The sequence below is a fragment of the Gossypium hirsutum genome, chromosome D08 (genome assembly GCF_007990345.1).
Source record: "Gossypium hirsutum isolate 1008001.06 chromosome D08, Gossypium_hirsutum_v2.1, whole genome shotgun sequence".
Lineage (NCBI taxonomy): Eukaryota > Viridiplantae > Streptophyta > Magnoliopsida > Malvales > Malvaceae > Gossypium > Gossypium hirsutum.
Genome location: NC_053444.1, coordinates 36,422,807 through 36,446,940, shown reverse-complemented (window position 1 = coordinate 36,446,940; position 24,134 = coordinate 36,422,807). Strand labels below are relative to the sequence as shown.

Sequence of the window (24,134 nt, the reverse complement as noted above, 5' to 3'; positions counted from 1 at the left end):
CTAAAGATGATCATGTTTCGAGAAATGAAGACCTTTTCTTGGTGCGGAAAAACAGTGTACATGTGAGACTCCGATACGGGAGAGAAAACGAATAGAGAAAAGAGAGAGAGAGGTCGAAGAAGAGAGCAAAAGAGAGAAATCTGTTGAATAATTCCTTGAATGATGCTCCCCATGCAAAACATGCAAGTTTTAAAGAAATTACAATGAAAGAAATGACGTGGACAAAAATCTGTTATAACTAAACGCTCCGTATCACTTAATCTTAAACTCCCCGTTTTGACTTAGCTTAGAAAATTCCTCTGCTAACATTTCAGCTCGCAACAGTATTTCCTTCCTCGAAAACAGCCTTGTCCTCAAGGTTGAAAATTTGGAAATTTAGCTTGTATCACTGTGAAAGCTTCTCATGTCGCATCCTCCGGAAATGAGTTGGCCCACTCCACTAAAACTTCCGTTACTGCCTGACTGCCTTTCTTAACTATCCTCCTGTCGATAATTCGGACTGGTTCTTTAGGTAAAGCCCCATGATCATCCACCAATGGCAAGTGAGCTTGGGTTGGACTCGTTCCCACATGCTTTTTCAGTTGAGAAACATGAAATGTAAGGTGAATCTGGGAGTGTGGCGGGAGTTGTAAAGTATAAGCCACTTCCCCCACTCTCTTAATCACAGGGAAAGGGCCATAGTATTTTGGGGACAACTTCTGGTTGATAACCTTCCGAATTGTCTGTTGTCTATATGGTTGCAGGCGTAAGTAAACCATGTCACTCACCTGAAAACTCCTTTCCGATCGGTGCTTATCTGCCATATGCTTCATGCGAGATTGAGCCTTCTTGAGACAAAATTGTAGTAGTTTTCGAGCGGCTTCCCTAGCTTGTAAACTACGATCCACGACATCCACAAGGGAAGCACCCGCCAAATAAGGCATGTGTGTGGGTGGAGGCTGTCCATACAAGGCCTTATATGGTGTGAGTTGAATCGCGGAATGATAGGAAGAGTTGTACCACCACTCTGCGAGAGGCAGCCACGTGAACCAGTGTGCAGGCATTTCTCCAGTCATGCACCTCAAATAGTTCTCCAAACAACGGTTAAGGATTTCAGTCTATCCATCCGTTTGCGGGTGATAGGCTGTTGATAACAACAGTTTAGTACCCGATTTCCTAAATAACTCCTGCCAAAAACTGCTAACGAAAATTCTGTCCGTCTGATATTATAGAATCAGGCATGCCATGCAACTTGTAAATTTGTGTCAGAAATTCTTGGGCCACGTCTCTAGTAGTGAATGGATGACTCAAACTAGGAAATGACCGTATTTGGTCAGTTGATCAACCACTACCAAGATGACAATCTTCCGATTGGATGCAGGTAGACCTTCAATGAAGTCCATATTGATTATGGACCAAGCCCTGTCAGGTATTGGAAGAGGCTGGAGAAGGCCAGGAGAAGCTACTGATTCACCTTTGCATCTCTGGCAAATTTCACATTCGCGGATCTACCTCTTCACGTCCGTAGTAAGGCCCTTCCAATAAAGTTGACTCGACAACCGCTTCCTAGTAACGTGCACCCCCGAATGACCCCCCATGGCACTGGCATGGAAGTGACGAAACAGCTCCCTACGCAGTTAGAAACCTTCCCCACCACAATCTTCCCTTTTTCTGTACAGAAAATGGCCATCCCATGAATACTTTTGATCATTATTTCGAGTCTACAAAACACTTTGAATAATTTTCTGTAGGCGGTCATCCAACGTGTAAGATCGTTGTACTTGCTCTAAAAGTCCCGAAATCGCCGAACTAGTTGATAACAGAAAGTACTGACAGTGGTCAAACTGTGGATGTCGAGAGAGGGCATCAGCGACCTTATTATTGCTTCCTTTTTTGTAGGACACTTCGAAACCATAGCCTAGCATTTTCGCGACCCAACGCTGCTGGAAAAGAGTAACGGCCATTTGCTCAGATAGAAAACGCAAGCTCTAATGATCTGTCTGGATCTTGAAATGCCATCCCACCAAATAAGGATGCCACTTCCACACCGCCAGCAGAACTGCCATCATTTCCTTCTCGTAAATCGACAACGCTTGGTGGCGTACCCCAAGGGCTTTACTGAAGAAAGCAATGGGTCGACCTTGTTGCTGTAGGATTGCTCCAACACCCACCCCACTAGCATCCGTGTCTACCACAAATTCGAGCTGAAAATTTGGTAATGCCAAAACAGGTGCTGAGCTCATAGCTTCCTTGAGTGCTAGAAAAGCTTCAGTTGATTTGTCAGACCAATCCCACCCATTCTTTCTTAACAATTCAGTCAACGATCGGGCAATCACCCCATAATTCTTGATAAACCGTCTATAGTACCCTGTGAGGCCAAGAAAACTACGCAGTTCTTTTACTGATCGAGGAACAGGCCACGCAGAAATACAGTCAATTTTTGAACTATCCATGGACACTGTACCCTCCTGCGAAATGTGTCCCAAATGCTGGACATGAGAAGAACCAAAACAACATTTGGCCTTGTTAGCATACAACTGCTGCTCCCTGAGAATTAGCAAAACCGCCTTCAAGTGTTGCAAGTGTTCAGACCACGAACTTGAATAAACGAGTATGTCATAAAAAAAACAACACAAATTTCGTAACAAAGCCTTAAAAACTGAGTTCATAAGGGCCTGGAAGCTTGATGGTGCATTAGTGAGGCCAAAGGGCATCACTAAGAATTCATAGTGTCCCTCATGTGTGCAGAATGCAGTCTTATGTACATCAGATTCCCACATAGGAATTTGATGGTAACCTGATCTTAAATCCAATTTAGAAAACACCTTGGCTCCACCTAGTTCATCCAGTAGCTCTTCGATCACTGGGATAGGGAATTTGTCCTTGATCGTCTGTTGGTTCAGTTGTCTATAATCCACACATAATCGCCAACTCCCATCTTTTTTCTTAATCATGACAATAGGGGAGGCAAACGAGCTTGTGCTATCGCGAATAACTCCAGCTTGCAGCATCTCTTGGATGAGTTTCTCCATTTCATTCTTTTGAAATGCTGGATATTTATAAGGTCGAGTTTTGATTACAGCTACCTCATCCCGTAATGGAATCTTATGGTCATGCGGCCTGTGAGGTGGTAACCCCTTTGGGATCTGGAATATATCATCGAACTCCCTCAACAGCTCTTGAAGCTGGTTCGCATGGCTTTTGTCCTCCATGGTGGAGAGTGTCATTTGTTCAGGAGAGCTCAAAATAGCTGAGAAAAGTCCCATTGGTTGCCCCATAGTTGCTAAACATCGCGGATGTGAGCCCTTATTACCAGCTGCTAAGGACCCAGGCACAATATCCTGCAAAACTCAAGATTCCCCTGCTAACTAAAACTGCATGGTCAATGAACTGAAATTCCAAATAATGTCTCCAAGAGTCAAAAGCCATTGCACACCTAATACCATATCACATCCCTTTAAAGATAACACCATAAAGTCAGTAGAAAACTTATGGTTTTGCACCTCCCACGTAACCCCTTTACATACCCCGTGAGTAAACAGGCTACTACCATTCGCTATAGATACTCGCAGCTGCTCTTGTTGCACCACTGGCAGAGACAATCGATTGACCAGTTTCAAGTCAACAAAATTATGTGTGCTCCCGGAATCGATCAAGATGATAGCCACATTGGTCCCCACTGTGGCAGCCATTCGCATGGTATTGTGTCCTTGCAACCCCGTCAAGGCATTCAAGGAAATCGTTGGCGATTGAGTCCCTTCCTCCTCAATTTCACTTGCTTCTAACTTGTCAGAGCATTCTTGAAAATCCTCATTCTCACCATCGGAGTGAGGTTCCAACAGAACTTGATACAATTGGGATTTCATGCATTTATGTCCAGCATGATATTTAACCCCACACCAGAAACAAAGCCTTTTTTGTTTTCTTTCGGCCATCAAAGCTGGAGATATGCTCTTAGATCCGGAGTTGTTGGACGAGACCCTAGTAGCGGACTGGCCACTCGCTACAGATTTCGTTGGAAATGAGGAATGCCTTGGTATAGTAGAAGCATTGCTAAAATTTTTAGGGGAAAGTAACACCAAAAGTTGCTGACCCTTTCCTCGGATTCGAAACAAGAACTTCAATTTTTTTAGCTAACTGGAAAGCGTCCATTAGCGTTGATGGGGCAAATAGATCCAGATAATGACCGATTTCAGCTTTCAAGTTTCTCAGAAAGATGCTAAGAGCATATGATTCAGGCAATTGGAGTTGATTAAGTAACCCGACAAAAAGATCTTGAAATTGCTCAACAGTACCTTGTTGTTTCAGGTTGACCAACTCACGCATCGGATCTCCAAAAATCCCGCAACCAAAACGATCCTGAAGGCTCTTTATATACGCCGACCAAGATAGCATGTGCAAACCTTCATGACGCTAAGAGTAGAAATGATGCCACTCCAACGCTCAGCCTTCCAAGTTCAACATTACAAGGCGAACCTTACAAGCATCAAGGGTACCTTCCGCTTCAAAGTATTGCTCCAACTTGGTCCACCATCCCCGAAAGTCGATGCCGTCGAACTTGGGACATTCCAAACGGCTAAATGGGGCTGAAGTTCCCAAAACAAATGAATTCTTCAACTGTACATTACCTCCATCAGAACCCAAGGGATCCGTTTGCATCTGAGGTAGCTCGGCATTCTTAGGTAAGAACCCAGGAAGAGCTCCCAAAACCCCCTTCCCCTTATCCTGTGAAACATTTGCTGAAGACCCTGTTGGCGGTGGTCCAAAATACTGACTCAGCAAAGCTTGAAGATCACCCTTAATCTTGGTTTTGAAATCTTGTAGTCGGGTATCCATTTTGGTCTCCATTCTGGTCTCCAATTGCACGATTTCCTCTTGCATTTTCAAAAGTTCCTGCTGCATACTGCCTACCTTCTTTTGCAACCTCGTTGATACACCTTCGCCGGCCATGAAAAGGGATCGTGAAGGCTCTGATACCTTTGATACGGGAGAGAAAACGAATAGAGAAAAGAGAGAGAGAGGTCGAAGAAGAGAGCAAAAGAGAGAGAAATTTGTTGAATAATTCCTTGAATGATGCTCCCCATGCAAAACATGCAGGTTTTAAAGAAATTACAATGAAAGAAATGACGTGGACAAAAATCTGTTATAACTAAACGCTCCGTATCACTTAATCTTAAACTTCTTGTTTTGACTTAGCTTAGAAAATTCCTCTGCTAACATTTCAGCTCGCAACAGACTCGAGGATCATGCATTAATTGACTTACTAATGTTTCTGTCAAAAGATCCAAAATATACTTTCTTTGAGAAATGAATCTATTTTTTTAGCTGGCTACTTCAATTCCCAAAAAGTATTTTAGCTTTTTAAGATCTTTAGGGTCTGTTTGATTGCCAGTAAAATATTTTCCGTAAAATGATTTCTGGAAAATGTTTTACTTTTCTGTAAAATGATTTAGTGGAAAATATTTTCTGGTGTTTGATTGAATCTGTGTAAAATATTTTTTGCTATTTGGCAGATTTTCTGAAAATATTTTCCGGAAAAATTGTTTTTGCATATATTAATATGTATTAATAAATTTTTATATTTTAAATTATTTTTACATATATTGCAATGATTTATTTATAATAATACTCAATTATTAAGCTACAATATTAATCGTTATAAATTGAAAAAAACTAATATCAAATAAATTATTTGTAATTGTGTTAAAAAAACAAGTATTGAATAATTAAAAAAAACAAGTTATCGGAAGATCGATAAACAGAAGCAATTTTCTACCGGAAATGAAGGAAGGAATGAAGGAGGCGATAGAGAGGAGAGCACGGAAAATGTCTTACGGAAATTGAAAGGGTAAGACATTTTCCTTAAAATGTAACCCATTTTCCCTTGTTTTCAAACTCCTCTGCCAACAGATTTTTAAGTCAAGCAATCTCTTCTCTTTCGTCACTTGTTATTACAATGTCATCAATATATACTATAAGGAGAATGATCTTACCTTTTTGATGTTTTATGAAAAGAGTATAATTCGCATTGCTTTGTAGATAGCCAGAAGAGATTATGGCTTTCTTGAACTTGTCAAGCCACGTTGTAGGAGACTGTTTCAAACCATACAAAGGTGTTCTTTAATCCACACATTTTGCCTTGTGATTTATTATCAAATCGGGAGGAATCTTCATGTACACTTCCTCTTCTAAGTTTCCATGTAAAAAGACATTTTTAACATCAAATTGTTGTAGTTCTCAATCAAGATTTACCGCACAAAACAACAAAATTTTGATAGTATTCATCTTAGCAACAGGGGCGAATGTCTTCTGATAGTCCACTCCATAAGTGAACCCTTAAGCAACCAACCTAGCTTTGGATATCTCAATTGAACCATTACCTTTGTGCTTCATAGTGAACACCCATTTTCACCCAACCGGTTTTTTTCTTGGTGGCAAAATGACTAATTCCCAAGTACTATTCTTGTCCAAAGTCTTCATTTCCTTGGTCATAGCTTCCCTCCACCTTGGGTTTTTTAAAGCTTCTTGCCAATCATGTGGAACAAACACAAAGGACAAGGACAAAACAAAAGCTCTACAGGAAGAGGATACGAGTCATGGGAAATGTAGTTAGACATAGGATGTTTAGTACAAGACCTAACACCTTTCCTATGAGCTATTAGTAAATCTAAATCATTAGTAGAACTAGGAGTTATGGATGACTCACCAAGAGAGTAAGATTCTTGGCGTTGATGGCTTCTTCTACCTTATTCCTCCTTGTGTAAGTCCTAAAATCTAGCCTATCCAAGCACCCCATAGTCTTCCCCTGAGCAGATTCTTCCCTTAGAGTAACATCTTTAAAGTAACAAAACTAGACACCACATGCATCATCTCTTCTTTCACGTGCTCCCCCTAAAGAGGTGATTGGTCAAAGTAAGATTCATCCTCACAGAAAGTAACATCCATGCTGACGAAATATTTCCTGAATGGAGGATGATAACATTTGTAGCCTTTTTGTTTAAGGGAGTATCCAACAAAAACACATTTAAGAGCCCAAGGGTCCAGCTTTCCAACATTTTGAGTGTGAATGAAGCAAACACACCCAAACACCTTTAGAGGAACAACATAATCCCTTTTTCCTTGTAGAACTTCTAAAGGTCTCTTAAAATCAAGTGTTTTAGTGGCATTCTATTAATAAGATATGGTGCTGCTAGAATCTCATCTCCCAATAAAGCTTTTGGAAGATTCATGGTGAACATCAAGGATTGAGCAACTTGCAATAAATGTCTTTTCTTTCTTTCAGCTACTCCATTTTGTGCACTAGTTCTGGGACAAGTAGTTTGGTGGATGATTCCATAAGACTATAGATGATCCTCAAAGTTGTACTCTATGCCATTATCATTTCTCAAAATTTTCACCTTAGCATCAAACTAAGTACTAATCATCTTATGAAAAGATTGGAAACAAGAAAAGACATTTATTAGCTGATGTTGCATTAGAGGAAGAGCCAAATTGGGACAAGAGACGCCGAAGATGCTGAATTTCATCTGAAGAAAATGTCTCAGTAGAAGCTACCTCTTTGGATGACATTGTGCTTTCGAACAAGTTTGCTTGACCACGAGTTTGATTAGCTCTTTTTCCTCCTCTTCCTCTGGTGGGTCGACCATGAAGTTTCCCACAAGTCTCCTTTATATGCCTTGGCTTGCCACAATAATCACACTGTAAGTGATCTTTTTCAGGATTCTTTGCTTTTGGCTGCTTTTGTGTGCCACTAGCCACCAATCCGGCATTTTCAATAGGTGTCACATAGAGCATAGCACTCCGAGGGCCCTCTTTTTGCTGAACATGAGCAACAGTTTTCTCAAGTAAAGGAAAGGGAGTTTTGCCAAGCACCTAAACCCTTATTTGTTCATACTCATGCTTTAACCCGACAAGGAAATCATAGACCCGCTCTTTTGCAATCAAATTTTTAAATTTAACTGCATCTCCTGTACAATTTGCTTGAAAGTCTTGATATAATCAAGTTTCTGCATCTCACCTTGCTTAGTATTATGAACTTTATCTCATATTCGAAGACTCGAGCATCATTTCCGTTCTTAGAATAGGTAAGAGCAACTGCCTCTCATTTTTTGCTGCAGTATCGAGTAATAAATAAGTCTTTGAAATATGCGACTCCATTGCATTAATAAGCCAAGGCCATACAAGGGAATTCTCTGAGTCCCATTTGTCAAAGGTAAAGGTAGGATCATTTTCAGCTGGTTTCTTTGTCGTTCTAGTCACATATCCTTGTAAGCCTCTTGCTTTGATGAAGGCCAAACACAAGCGCGACCATACAGGATATTTCCTTTCATAAAGCTTAACGAGACTTATGAGTAAGGAAGGATTGTCGAACTAATTGAACCAGCCTTTTTCTCTGTTCTGTTATTGCCATTAGAAAAACATACTCCAAGCCCCAAAAAAATAACAGCAATAAAAACAGAAAAAATACCAACGTTCAAGAGGAAAAACAATACCCAAAATCTTCAAAGTCCCGTACCATTCAACAGCAAAGGGAAGGTTTTAACACCGTTACGAGGCCAAAGGAGGCAACTGGAAGACAAAACTCTGGTGGGGTGAAGCACACGCGCCGGCACGTGAAGAACAGAAAGGATACTGACAGCGGCACGTGAAAGACCATGCGCAAAGATTTTTGGTCACCGGACTTTAGGGTTTTTCCGGCAGTGAGAACAAAAACCAAGCCTAAAGAGGGAAACCCTAATTTTTGAGATTCTAGGGTTTAGAAAAAATATAAATCCCTAAATCCGGAATATAGGCTCTGATGTCATGTTAGAAACGAAATTGGCAGCGGAAAAAGAAGTTTTGATGAAGAAATTTTAGGTTTTCCTCATATCTCCCTTGTGGGGGATTACAATACTTTTATGCACACACAAGAAGGAAGAAAAAGGGCAACTAAATAATTTACAATCCCTAATTATCAGCTATCAAATAATAATCCCTACAATATTGTTGTACGATTAGTCAACAGTCAACAATGAGGTATGCTCACTACAGTTCCTGTGGTTATTTTGAAACTAGGATGTTGTTCGATTGAACTTTTTCTCTGAACCAGATGGCCCTGTGATGGGAAATGGCACCTTCAAATCATCTGTTTTGGTTCCAGGGTATGTTTAATTATAGTTCATATAAACACTCAACAACTCTATGTACAATCTTTTCTTATTTGTAAATGTAGTTGACTTGACGCATTATTTTCTAGGAAAAAAGAAGCATTTTATTTAAGTCCACCAAACCAGGATAAGCTTCCAAAGGTATTACATTTATTGATGTCTCTTTTACTTTATTAATAGCATAGAAGATGTACAGTAACACTTGGATTGTTCCTTCAGAACTCCTCACAAGGATCTATATTGCTGGGAGCAATATCACATGGGAAACTATCATATGCTGGTCAGGAAGAGGGAAAAGATCCACGAAAGAATCCTGTATCTTATCAGATCTCTTATGTGATACCACCCAACAAGGTCGTGATATATTTGCCTTTACATATGGAGTATCTACATATTTTTATTTCAGCATGTTTGGTTTGGACTGGCCTAAATAGTGCTTCTATGGTTAAAATGATGCACTGCTGATATTTACCTTCTTGTTTATTCTGCCATGGTTAATAGTATTTATTGACAGACAGATGAAGACAAAAGAAAAGGTTCTTCGGCAGCTTGCTCTAAACCTATAGCTGAGCGTTTAGAAGAAGAGGTATACGTTAAACTTGGTACCTGTGGATTTAATGGATGCAAAGTTTTATTTCATCATTGTTTTCTTGTTATGAAACTATAATAAGTTCTTATTAACCATTTTAATATAATGGATAGTTGTCAAAAACCCATATAGTCATGGTTTCTTCTAGCGTTATTGCTTTGAATATTTATTTTATTTATTCCTTTTTCAAGATTTTTACTATGAATGGCATCAATTATGAAAACTGGAACAGATTTCCTCTGGATACTTAGCTTTTCTGCAATTTGAAAGTTGTCTAATGTTCTTACCTGAGTGTTATGATGATTCTACTTTTGTGGTTATAGAACTATTATATTTTGCGCAACTGTCCATTGAGGTTCCAAGCATCAGGTTTGCAAATTTTCAATATTAGTTCCAATTTGCAGCAGGTTGTCTGCTGTAGAGGAAGTACATAAATGCTGTTCGTTTCTAGATACTACAGGAAGTTAATTTTGTTCATTTATTTCTTATGTGTGAAATTTGGTAAGGCAAACAAACTACAAAAGTTGTTCCCTTAATAGCTAAAAATTTATATCTGACATTCATTGTGATGCTTTAGTCTGAAAATAGCTGTGCTACACCATTCTTTACAGTTTCAAACTTACTATCAATGACATAATACATCTTAACATCTTTGGAATCTGGTCACTGTTTCTGTTTGAGTCCTTCCATTTCTGTGGGATCCTATCACTGTATAGTAAAGTGTCTGTTGTCAATGTGTTTGATACATTAAGGGTGTCTTTGGTTTGCCGAATGTAACATTACACCTTGTAATCTTACATTCTAGAATAAGATTATCTTGTTTGGATTCTCAACATTCTGGTTACCTCGTAATCTGATATTTCCAAATAGTGTCAAGATTCGGAATATAGGGTGTAATCGCAATACCACCCATTCTTTAGGTTATCTTAGATTACGAGCATAATATTAAATTTGGACCAATTTACCCTTTATTTTTATTATTTTAATTAGTTTCGTCTTTTTTCCTTTTTTCCCAAATAAAGTTCAAGTCTAACTAAAAACAAGAATCTCTCTTTTTTCTTTAACAGCAAAACGGTAAATTTCATATTTTAAAACTATAATTATTACATTTACTCTAAAGATTTATTTATTAATATATTAATTATGATTATAAATATGATTTATAAATTTATTTCAACATCATATAATTACTTATTAATATATAAATTGTAATAAAAACAATAATTATTATAATTTATCATAATTATATGAAAATTAAGACTAAAAAGTATTAAAGTAACTAAATTTGTTAAAATAACAAACTCTATAACAAGAATAATTTAGTAAAATGTGCTTATAGGTAATCTTATATTCTGCCAACCAATCATCAAATTCTTGCATGCCAACCAAATGAACCACACAAGATAATGTAACATCCGCATTTCACCCCGTAATCTTACATTACCATAATCTTATTATTGAAGGTATATTTACATTCCTTAAACCAAACACCATTTAAGCATTTGCAATGTTGTCATGGGGGCTGATTTTGAAGGCAACTCTAAATTGCCAACTTGTAGCAATTACCATTGGTAATAAATTGCAATGGTTGAATGGCTGAATAATAATTAAAATTGCATGTTCTATTGTTGTATCCTCTCATATCAATTCTTTGCTTGTGATAAGGCCTTATACTTTTCAATTTAAAACATCTATTTTCTTTGATGTCAAGATATAGAATAATGCTTGTTCAACTCTTCAATTAGGTTCGAGATGCAAAGCTAAAGGTTTTTGGAAGTCTGAAGCAAGATACTGATGAAGTTCGCTCAGAATGGAAAAAGTTAGCTCAATTGCTCAAGGTTAGAACTCTATGTCAACCTTTTTTTAGTTTAGGTATATTCTTTCCAAAGATTAGAAGAAAGGTGCATCTCTTTCTGAGGAAGCATCCTCTCTCCCTAGGCATTGTTTGAAGAGTTAGTTTTCTCAAACTTTGTATCAAGCAGTCACTGGGCTAGTGTCTACCACAATCCAAGTCTAGCATATTTTCTGTTTTTTTCCTGTTGAAAACTGAGGTATACTTGTAGCAAAATCATATATAGGAATTAGAGATGTGAAAATTTATATACAAGTTACGCCTGAAACAATGATTTCCAGCACCAAATTTTGTTAGCTCTTCAAATACAAGCTGAATATTATTTTATAACTGTCTAAATTGTTGTCAAACATGGTGAAGAAAGTTTTGTGCCAGTGTTACACATGCCAATTTTTCAATGTGAGAAGGTTGCTATTGTAACTACTTGAATTCATCTGTGTTTAAATTGGCATATAATTCCTGAAAGTAGAATCTGTTTTATATGACATCTATATCTAGATATAGATTCTTAATGCAAGAACAGATGGTGTCTTTCTTTTAGTAATTTGGAACTGCTCAATTGGCTGTAATTTGTGCTTTGTATCAATTAACATTTATTATGTGCTATCTGGCAGTCTGAATACCCTGAATACACTCCATTGCTTGTGAAGATCATGGAAAGTTTGCTTTCTCGTGACAATATTGATGACAAAACCCAGCATTATGATGAGGTGAGTATTAGGGAAGCAGAGTTTGGTATGTAAACATTGATGCCTCTCTTATGTCTGCTTGGGAAAGTGTCTTGTTGAGGTTGCCCCTTGTTTCGTTGAAGTTTATGTGCTTGGCAAGACGTACTGGCTAATAATTAATTCTAGCTAGGAGTTTACAGATATAAAAGCAGAAGCTTTGAGACAAATAGTCAGGGTTTTGTCTGTTCAACTTCACAATACTCCAAAACTAAAAGGGGGAAAACCTAAACTAAAAATAAATTTTCTTAATATAATTTGACCATGCAGGTTATAGATGCAGCAAATGAGGTGATTGATAGTATAGACAGAGATGAACTGGCAAAATTCTTTTCACTCAAAAGTGATCCAGAGGATGAGGAGGCTGAGGTACTACTTAGATTGCCTGTTTGCCTTTCCCCTTCCCCTTCCCTTAACCATGCTGTACAATTCCATTTAGGAATTCAGGAAAGTATATTATCAGAATTAAAGTCACTAAACATGCTACTTTCTTTTTTTAAGAAGTTTGATGCTCTTTAGTGTGTCATCCATGCTACTATCTCATCTCTTTATGTATACTCACAAGATTTTGATCTTTAATTTTATGATTTTTATTTCTTCAGAAAAATAAGAAGAAGATGGAGACTTCTCGCAACCAATTAGCACAGGCACTATACCAAAAAGGACTGGCATTGGCTGAGATTGAAACTCTAAAGGTAGTCATTGGTATACGTATCACATGGTTATGTTCTAATAACTTGTATCCTAGCTAATATTGGCTACTACCAGTAATTCGTTTTCTTTAATGAGGGGAAGAGAATGCACAGATGAGACTGAAATAATGGCATGTAAATAAAATCCATGACCACTCTCAGAAAGTTAAATCTTTGGTGTGGCTTAAGGACTTGAATATCTCTATCTTATCTCCCTCCTGCGTAGGACCATAGTCACCAACATAAGTCAAGGATTTGCTTGCTTTCTTCACATCTTGTGAACTAATGGAAACATGAATGTAAAACAGCAGTATGTCATTGTTGGATCTTCCTCTTTATTGTTTTAGGGGGCAGGTTGATATATGTAATCAAAGATTTTCTACTGTCGTAAGTCCTGCTGCACAATTTTCTGTACATTAGTCTACAACTTTAGTGGGAATCTTTTAGTTCATTGTTTTATAGCATTCTTCATTCTGATGTTGATTATATTCTTTTACTGTAAAATGAGATGATATCTGCTCATATACAAGACTTGTAACAACAAAATCAGTAATTGTAGCTTATCATCTTCATAAGAATTAGAATTTATTGTCTTTACTGCTATAGGGTGAGAAAGCTTCAGTCTTGGCTGCTATTGAAGGCACAAAAGACTCGGACCAAACTGGAGGCCAATCTGCTGTGGGCTCTGATGTCCAGTCAGATTTATTTGAGGAGAACTTTAAAGAACTAACGAAATGGGTAGATCTGAAATCCTCTAAATACGGCACTCTCTCTGTACTGCGTGAGAGACGATGTGGAAGACTTGGAACCGCTCTAAAGGTATTTTCTGTCAGGATAATCTAAGTGGCATGGTGTAGTTATTAACTAATTATTACTATTTGGAAAAAAAAATAGCACTTAGTCATTGTTATATTACTGATGGTTTATTTCGCATGTCAGCCTGCATAAAAAAATTTATGAAACATATTTGATTGAAGAAAAGCATGATTGTCAGTCCCATTCCATAAAAACCTATGCATGTGCTAATTAGTGTGCATTGGGCTTTTGATAAGGTTTTGTTTTCACATTAATACGTTGGTTGACTGTAAATGTGGTAATTTCCCCTGTTACCGGATAGAGAATTCTTCAAATGAAAGCCTAAACAAGTGGCTTCACTTGAGCTCAATTCAATTATCGACTGTTGCAGGTAGTAAATGAGATGATTCAGGATGATGGAGAGCCTCCAAAGAAAAAACTCTATGAATTGAAGCTCTCTTTGCTTGATGAAATTGGATGGAGCCATTTATCAACATACGAAAGACAATGGATGCATGTGCGCTTCCCTCCAAGCTTGCCCCTATTTTAAGATTGCTCAAAGCCTGGTTAGTTGCCAGTTCCAGTTCGATATAAAAAAAAAATTGAACACAGAGGATAAATTTTTTGTTGTAACAAAATAGTTTGTAATGATAAAATGCAATTCTCTGCTTATCAAAATCTGGTTTATGGGGACTGCCCCTACACTGTATAGCTACCCTCACACACCACGATCAGCATGGGGCACTCTATTGTCCTTTTACCCAAGATGGTGGATATGAGGTGTTCGGTGGCAGATGGGAAAACTCAAGTTTGGATGAGGATTTGACATTTGATGTAGTTTGGGGGTAAATTAAGGGGTTTGCCTAAATGTGATAAAGAAGGTGGAAGTCTGTAGTTGGGGGATTGGATATTGGCCTAACAGGTTTCAACACTCTAAAGAAATAACCTGTTGATGGTGTTTGAATCAATCACAACCTCTGTGTCTGGTGTTGGAAAGGATCATGATCTTGTGAATTTGTTTATTTGAGTTCCATTTTTTTATATTTATGTGGGTCCTTAATTTTCCTTTTTTTTTTCTTTTACAAATGTAAAAACATAAAAAGTTATATCATCATCATCATCATCATCAAAATAGTAAATTTATTATTTTATTTAAACTTAAATTAATTAATACTAAAGAATAGAGATGATGTGCTGGTTGAGTCTTGAACTTGGTTGATATTGGTATTGTTGTTAGTGTAGGAAGACATGAATTCGAGTGTGCTCAAGTGTGTTTTATCATTTTATTTAAGAGTTGGTGAGGGATTATGGGTAATTTTAAATATTATATCATATTATATCATATTAATCTACTTCAAAATTAATCATTTTTAATTTATTTATTTAAATTTCAAATTAATAAGAATGTTAAAAAATTTTAACTAATTTAATTGAAATATAGTTGTTAACATACAATTAAGTCATTAAATTTTTAAGTTTTAAGGGTAAATTATACAAATAGTTATCCAATTATGCTCGTGTTTCTGTTTTGGTCACTCAATTTTAAAATTTTTCAATTTAAGCACTATCATTTGAATTCATTCATGTTCTGGTCATGGAAAGCTTTTTTCTAATTGATATGATAATACATTTAGTCTTCAATACTTCCATATTCTATCAATTTGATTCTAATTCTAAATAAATTTAACTCTTCACATTTATAAATTTTATGAATTTGCTTTCAACTTTTAAAATAAAGACATTCTATATCTATTAATTGTTTTATTTATGGTTAAAATTATCCAATTCGGTACATAACAATGTTTGTTTATATTTTTAAGAAGTTAATGATAGAAATTAACTAAACACCATTAAAAATAATAGAAAATAAAAATTTTAAAAATACAATATATAATAAAATTATATAAATAATTTTTTACCCTGACTAGTATAATTTTAGTTTTTAATTAATTTGGTAAATGATTTAACACTACATCATATTATTAGTGATACGTGTTGCTTATTGTGGATTTAAAAATTAAAACAAATAACTAAAAATAAATAGAACACATAATAATCTCTTCATTAGTTTATAAAATTAAAAAAAATCATTATCAATGTAACAAAAGGAAATTGAATATATTCTTTCACATTTTTTCTTATGAAAAATTAGGTTTTCATAAATTCTTCTTATATAATTATTGATTGAACAATTAGATTTTTGAAGCCATAATTTTTAACTCTGGATTTAATTTCCAATTTTAAGAACTAACTTCGAGGATTATTTCTATATACCTTGAAGAAAATATCACAGTATTAGCAACAAGAGTAAATCTAAACTGTTTTTTTTTAAGGATTTTCCATTTTCTTAATTTTATCAATCAAAAGGGTTATAAAATATATTGTTTAGAAGAAAAATAATGAAAAAAAAAGGAAAAAAAAATTAAAGATAAACTCATTGGTATTAGGAATTGACTTAGAAAACAGCTTGTTAGTTTAGAGAAGGTTTTTTTTTTTTTTTGAGTTTTACAAATTTATAGATGTGAAATTCCTCTATTAAAAACTGGAAGCTTTGGTTAGTAAGTTTGTAAATTTATAGAACTTGTAAATATGAATGGTTAAATTTATAGAATATCAAATATTGCGAACTAAATGTGTTATTGTACTTGTTTAAAAGAAAAAATTCCGTTATTAATTTAACAGCAAGTAATCAAAACATAAATGAATTCAAATATTAATACCTAAATTAAATATTTTTAAAGTTAACGAACGAGAAAACAAATGGTTAGAAAACGATAATATTAGTAATTAATGTGTAGCTTTACATAATTAAGTCGAAAACTTTCTAATAATTGAATGAGTAACCAAGGATTGAGGTTGATTAACAAATTAACGAAAGATGAACTTTAAAAGCTAATTAACTAAAATTGTAGAATAATTAACTGAAGTTTACCATAAACATTTATGTAGAAGAGATTGCACGAACGACCCCTCAACTCGGACATTAGAACCAGAAACGTCACTCATTAATGTGCATTGGGACAGCAACGGGATCATCTTCATTTTTGTCCATTTATAATTCAGCTTATCTCATTCTAAATGTTGTTTTTTTAATATTAACCACTTCAAATTTCAAATTTGATATAAAAAAGATTTACCTCATTAATTTTAAAAGTTTTCATATTTAAATATTTTATTATAAAGATAGGAAGTTTCAATATTTTAATTTTCATTAGCAGTTTATTAAACCCGTAATTGAGTTAGGAAATTAGGAAATATCTTTCTATAATTATTATCATTTTATTATTTGAGCGCATTTTAGTCTTTTCATTTTAACAAAAGGAATTTAAACCTGCGCCTAATTAGATTACTAAAACCTTAAATTTACCATTCAATCAAAACTTAATTTTAATGAATTTTATACATTTTGTTTTAATATACACATTTTATTATCTCTATCAGTTGTATATTTATACTAATACTAATATTTTAAAATCATGACTGGATTAATGTCACTTTCAATCGGGTCAACAACTAAATTATTAATTTACCAAAAGCATTACTAAAAATCTAATTTATTAATCATTCCTGTAGATTCCCACAGCTTCTTATCTTCCCCACAAACCCGTTAAGAAATAATTACCCATTTAGATAGAATTCTAGACGGTGAGTAAAACTCGATTTGATTTAAAAAAGTTGAAAAAATTCAAATTTAAAATTAATCCATTTTTTCAAGTAAATTTGAATGCCTACTTTATTGGTTTCTTGAGTGTAAAGATTATATTTGTGCTGTTATATTTATGGGAAAAACCCACAACATTCAATTCAATGCCTCCATCTTTTAATTTTGACGCAAGAAAATGACTTAAAATTCTTCTAACCCAATTTCCTGCCCTGAAGACTATAACAATCATAATAAAATAATTTCCATCACACTAAAACAATGGAACATCATTTTCTTTAATACTGATATCAATTCCTAGCTGACCTTCTATATATTTTGAGATTTAGCCCCTACAATCTTACTTTTTCCAATTTCAAAATTGCACACCAATGATTATCGCTTTTGATGGTTCCTGTCAAAATTTAGGGTTTAGGGTAAGGATAAAATAAGAATATTTACGGGTTAGTATGAAAATATATTGAAGAACGGTTAAGTAATTTAACCGAGAAAATCATTAATTAAAGTTCAGAGACTAATTTGTAAAAGTTCAATCTATATTGAGTTTTAAATTAGAAAATGCTTGAGGACCCAATTGGTAATTAACCAAGGGACCAAAATAATTATTAAATAATTATTTCTTATGTGATAGTGGAAAATGATGATGACAATCATTAGTTTTATAATTATAATTAATAAGCAAATAATTATCTTAATTAAGCAAATAAAACATGATTAATTAATAAACTAATCCTAATATATATATTAGATGTTAGTGGATGGAACCAAAAAGCCATCATCTTCTCTTCGGCTGTCCAAGTGAAGAAGAAAGAAAGAAAATTTTCCTTTTCATATTCTTTGCAAATTGGTCTAAAATTCTTAACGTATTCATATTTTTTCTTGAATATATGAATTTTGAAATATGGGAGTTTGATTTAGCTAACTTATATTTTAATTTATTTAATTGTTATGTCATTAAAAGCATAATTGATGAAATTAAGCTTAAAATTGAAGAGATTGTTAGATAGGGAGCTATGTCAAGGATTAAGTTAGAAATTAAGTTAAGATTTATAGATAATTTTGTGACATTAGGGACTAAATTGGATAAATTGAAAGCTATCATGAAATTATGTTATAGATTGAAAGTTCTAAGTTCCTAATCACTACACCAAAACAGGCTTTTAGTAGCGTTTTTAGCGGCGTTTGGATAAAAAAACGCCGCTAAAGATCGATCATTAGCGGCGCGTCATGGAAACGCCGCTGAAAATAAGCATTAGCGGCGTTTTCCATAAAGCGCCGCAAAATACCTAATCCCAACGACGCCGTTTTTCGAGCTTTCGGGGATTTAGCGGCGTTTTTAAAAAAGCGTCACAAAAAAACGTAAGCCCAACGACGCCATTTCTGAGCTTTCGGGGATTTAGCAGCGTTTTTGGGTAAGCGCAGCTAACGCTCAGGGCTTTAGCGGTGTTTACGGTAAAGCGTCGCAAAGAAACATAAGCCCAACGACGCCGTTTTCTGAGCTTTTCGCGGATTTAGCGGCGTTTTTAGTTAAGCGCCGTAAAAATACTTAAGCCTAACGATGCTGTTTTTTGAGCTTTTGGCAATTTAGTGGCGTTTTTTAGAAAGCACCGCAAAAATACCTAAGCCCAACAACGCCATTTTCGGAGCTTTCGGGGGATTTAGTGGCGTTTATGGGTAAGTCCGCTAATGTTCTGGTTTTTAGCGGCGTGTTTGACAAAGCGCCGCAAAAATCATTTTATCTTAATTTGTTTATTATTTATATTTATTAAATAAAATTGAACTTATTTCTAATTGAATACTTAAAATCTTCAGAAAAAAAATAACACGTAGAAATAATTTGAAATAAAAACACATGGAAAAATTAAAATGCTATTTTTTAAAAGAATTTTAAAGTTTTTTAGGTACATGATTACTGATTGTTTTTTAATTTATAATCATAAAAAATTTCTTATATAATCATAAAAGAGATAGTATTAATTTAAATTTAAAATATTAAATTAATTAATTCTCACTATAGTTAATTTAGGGTTTTAGGTTTAGGGTATAATATATATATGATTATTAATTTAAGATTTTAGTTAGGTCAGATTTAGGGTCGGGTTACTATTTTAAGGTTATTATAATTGATCATGAGTGTATATATATGGATTTAGGGATTATGGTTTAAGAGCTGATCAGATTTAATGTTTAGGGGTCAGGGGTTGGGTTAGACGTTAGGGGTTAGGAGTTAGGGATTTATGGTTTAGCCAGGGATTTAGGCGGGTCGGGTTAGGGTATTGGGTTTAGATCTTACATATGTAAATGGAATAACAAAGCTTGGTGGACACTTGTATGGATTTAGGGTTTGAGATTTAAGGTTTAGGGGTTAGGGTTAGGGTTAAGGGTTAGGGGTGAAGTTAACAGTTAGGGACTTAGGGTTTAGATCTTAATTAGTTTTTTTAATTTATATTTTAAATATGTTCTTATATTTTTGAACAGAAATAAAAATTATTAACCAACCAAATCTGAAATAATTAATAAAACACCACATTAAAGCACGATAAAACAATAATTCTTAAAGAAATAGAAAAAAATCAATAAATAGAATAAAAAACAGAGCTTGGTGGACACACTTACATATGTTAATGAAATAACAATGCTTGGTGGACACTTGTATGGATTTAGGGTTTGAGATTTAAGGTTTAGGGGTTAGGGGTTAGAAGTTGAGAGTTAGGGATTTAAGGTTTAGGGATTTTGGGGTCAGATCAGAGTTTTGGGTTTAGAGTAATTAGTTTTTTTAAAATATATTTTAAAAATTTAATCTAAACCAATTGATGTATTTAATTAATATTAGTTTAAATAGAATTAATAAATAAGTTAAAAAAAGTATTGATATATATATATGGATGGATATATATATAGGTATAATTAATTATTTTGGATATATATATAGGACCAAATTATAAGAAATGAAATAAAAATACAAACAAAAAAGACAAGAAAACCTAAACTTTATAATTTTATATAATTCTTATAAATATTACTTAAAAATTTTAGAATTAATTATTTAAAACGTCACCGTTTGGTTTAAGTAAAATAATTATTTTGTGGCGTTTTTCAAAAAAACACCAGAACTGTGCATTGAAGCTTAATAAAATGGCGCAGTTTTCGATTAGAACTTTAACAATTAGTGGCGTTTTTATTAAAAGCGCCGCTAATGCTTAAGCAATAGCGGCGTAAAAGTGACTTAAAATTTTGGTTGAACGGCGCCGTTTATTGGCTAAACGTCGACGTCTAACTTAAGCAAATTAATTTTTAGTGGCGCTTTAAAGGAAAACGCCAGAAATGTGCATTAAATATTAACAAAACGGCGCCGTTTCGGATTAGAACCTTCATTCTTTGTGGCGCTTGTCTAGAAACGCCGCAAGTACACAAGCTATAGCGGCGTTTGTTCAATAAACGCCGCGAAAGTGTCTTAAAATTTTTGCTAAACGGCGCCGTCTAGAGGTGCTCATGGGCCGGGTCGGGCTGGGTTCGGGCCGTGCCCATAAAAAATTTCGGCCCGAGTCCTAGGCCCGGGCCCGACCCGAAATATGGGCCTAAGATTTTGCCCAGGCCCGGCCCAAGAAAAAAATCATAAGCCCAGGCCCAGCCCGGCCCGGCCCATTTTTATTTTAAAAATTTTAAAAAATTAAAAAAAATATTTTAAAAATATTTTAAAATTAAAAAAATTTAAAAAAGTATTTTAAAAATATTTTAAAATTAAAAAAATTTAAAAAAGTATTTTAAAAATATTTTAAAATTAAAAAAATTAAAAAAGTATGTAAAAATATTTTAAAATTAAAAAATATATATTTATTATATTGGGCCGGGCCGGGCCGGGCCTGGGCCGAAAAAGTGGTGCTCGAGGCCCGGCCCGTTTTCTAAACGGGCCTCGTTTTTTCCCAAGCCCATATTTCGGGCCTATATTTTTACCCAAACCCTCCCATATTTTGGGCGGGCTGTCGGGCCGGGCCGGGCCGCCTGGCCCATGAGCACCTCTAGCGCCGTCCTGTACACGCTTTTATACTTAGTATTTTTTCTATATTAATTCAACGGCGCCGTTTTTGTTAATTTTTGTGGCATTTTATATGCGTTTTTATATAAAACGCCGTAAAAGTGACATAAAATATTGCCTAAACGGCTTCATTTAGCTTTAGCAAATTAATTTTTACTAGCGTTTAATCAGAAAACGCCAGAAATGTGCATTACATCTTAATAAAACGGCGCCGTTTTGGATTAGAACTTTAAATTTTAGTGGCACTTTTTAGAAAATGCCGTAAATGTACAAGCAATAGCGGCGTTTGTTCAGGATGCGCCGCAAAATTGTCTTCAAATTTTGTCTAAACGACGTCGTTTCTGTACTAGTTTTTTAACTTAGCATTTTCTCTAAATTAATCCAACGGCGCCGTTTCTCTTAATTTATAGTGGCGTTTTTGCGCAAAACGCCGCAAAATGACTTAAAATATTGTCTAAACGACCCCATATAGCTTAAGCAAATTAATTTTTACTGGCGTTTTTACAGAAAACGCCAGAACTATGCATTAAAGCTTAATTAAACGGTGCCGTTTTGGTTTGAACTTTAATTTTTAGTGGCGTTTTTCAGAAAAACGCCGCAAATGTTTCTTAAACTTTCGGTGAAACGACGTCGTTTCTATACCGTGTTTTATGTCGTTTCTGTACCGTGTTTTAACTTATAATTTTCTCTATATCTCAGCAGGTAGGAAGACAAACAGAAACAGGACAGAGGAGAAAACGAAAGAGAAAAAATGAAGGAAAAAAAGGAGAGGAGAACTCAGAAATCATCAGAAACGAAGCATAACGTACGAGTCAATCTTGAGAGGATACTATCAAAGCTGCAGAATTTGTGGTTAAAAGGTAAGCTTTTTTTTCTTTGGAAACACTGTATCTTGATTTAAGGTTTTGGTTTAGTGTAATTTGGGAATTTGGGGTTTAGGGTTCAAGTTCAATCACCAAGCTTGTACCAGTTTGTTTGGGAATTTGGGGAATTTGGGAATTTTTGCGTGTCTAGGGTTTGGGAAGAAGTTCCGATCTTGTGTGTTTGTTTTCTAGTTTGTTCTTCTAATTGTTGAAGGGCCCCCAAAAATATTTATAGTGTTCTTATGTTCATGTTTTGTTCCCCAGGAGTAACACTGCATTTGCCCAACTGTTAAAGAAAGGAGAATTGAAAATTGTGGATTAACCATTTGTTACTGCTCGTATTTAGGTAAGTTTGCTGATTTTATTTTTATCAACATTTGAATGGCTTGGAATTTTTGGTGCATTTGTTACGGCTCGTATTTAGGTAAGCTGCTCTTCATTCGTTATATATTTTTAAATTTTTCGGAATGTTGCAGTAAAAATTGTTAAATCAAAACAGCCTCGAAATAAGCCCCATTCTTTTTTTGTTCATGATAATTTATGATCTCTTTTCAATTATTTAATGACAATTCGATGATTTTTTTTCACGTCATTGACACATAATTTTGGTAATTTTTTTACCCTGAACCCTGAACCTCGAACCTGAATCCTGGACCTTGACACATAATTTTGATAATTTTTCTTTTTCATGTATTTTCTTTTTCATTTCATTATAAATCAAATCAAAATAATAATAAAAATAAAGCAAATCATATATATATATATATATAAACCTCTCTTTTTCATCATTTCTACTCACCTCTTTAATTTAGTATGAACCATAATTTTAATATGTAAATTACACAACACAAATAAAACATAAAAAAAGTTAAAAACATTGACTTAAATATGTAAAAATTAAAACATATATTTATTTGTTTTTCAATTAAATTCAATATAATAACTTACATATTTATATACATTTTTTAATGTATATATTTTTAAAATCTATATTTTTTTTCAAAATTTATCAATCATATCATAACTTACATAACTCAAATTTATCAATAATATATATCATAACTTATATATAAACTTACATAATATATATATATAGAAACTTGCATAACTTATATAATAACATAATAACTAACATACAATATATAAACATATATAGAAACTTGCATAACTTATATAATAACATAATAACTAACATAATACATAACCTACATAACTTACATAAATTAAATAACTTACATAACTTACATAACTTAAATAACTTACATAATACATAACCTACCTAACTTACATTATTTACATAATACATTGCCTACATAACTTACATAAATTAAATAACTTACATAACTTACATAACTTACATAAATTAAATAACTTACATAACTTACATAAATTAAATAACTTACATAACTTACATAACTTAAATAACTTACATAACTTACATAATACATAATACATAACTTACATAACTCATTTATGGTTATAACTAGTGTTTTAAATTACCCCTGCAAATTATTGTCAACGTCAGACTTCAAGAATTAAGAAATGGACCGGTCTTGGATGAATTTGTCAAGGGTTAGCAACGGTTATCGAAATGGAGTACAGACTTTTCTAAATTTTGCATTTCAATATGCAAGCCAAGAGAACATGATTCTTTGCCCGTGTAAGAAGTGTGTCAACATAAACTGGCATTATTGTGAGGTTGTATACGAGCATCTAATTTTTGATGGGTTTGTTCGGGGTTATAAAAAATGGTTATTTCATGGAGAATGCCCGCCTAGTACTTCCTCTTCAACGAT

At 34.3% G+C, this 24,134-nt stretch overlaps 1 pseudogene; it reads left to right on the top strand.

Annotated features, from left to right (window-relative positions):
• LOC107917752 (tripeptidyl-peptidase 2-like) overlaps nucleotides 1–14,819 on the top strand; it is a 31,602-nt pseudogene extending 16,783 nt beyond the window's left edge.
• Nucleotides 14,820–24,134: the final 9,315 nt, after the last annotated feature.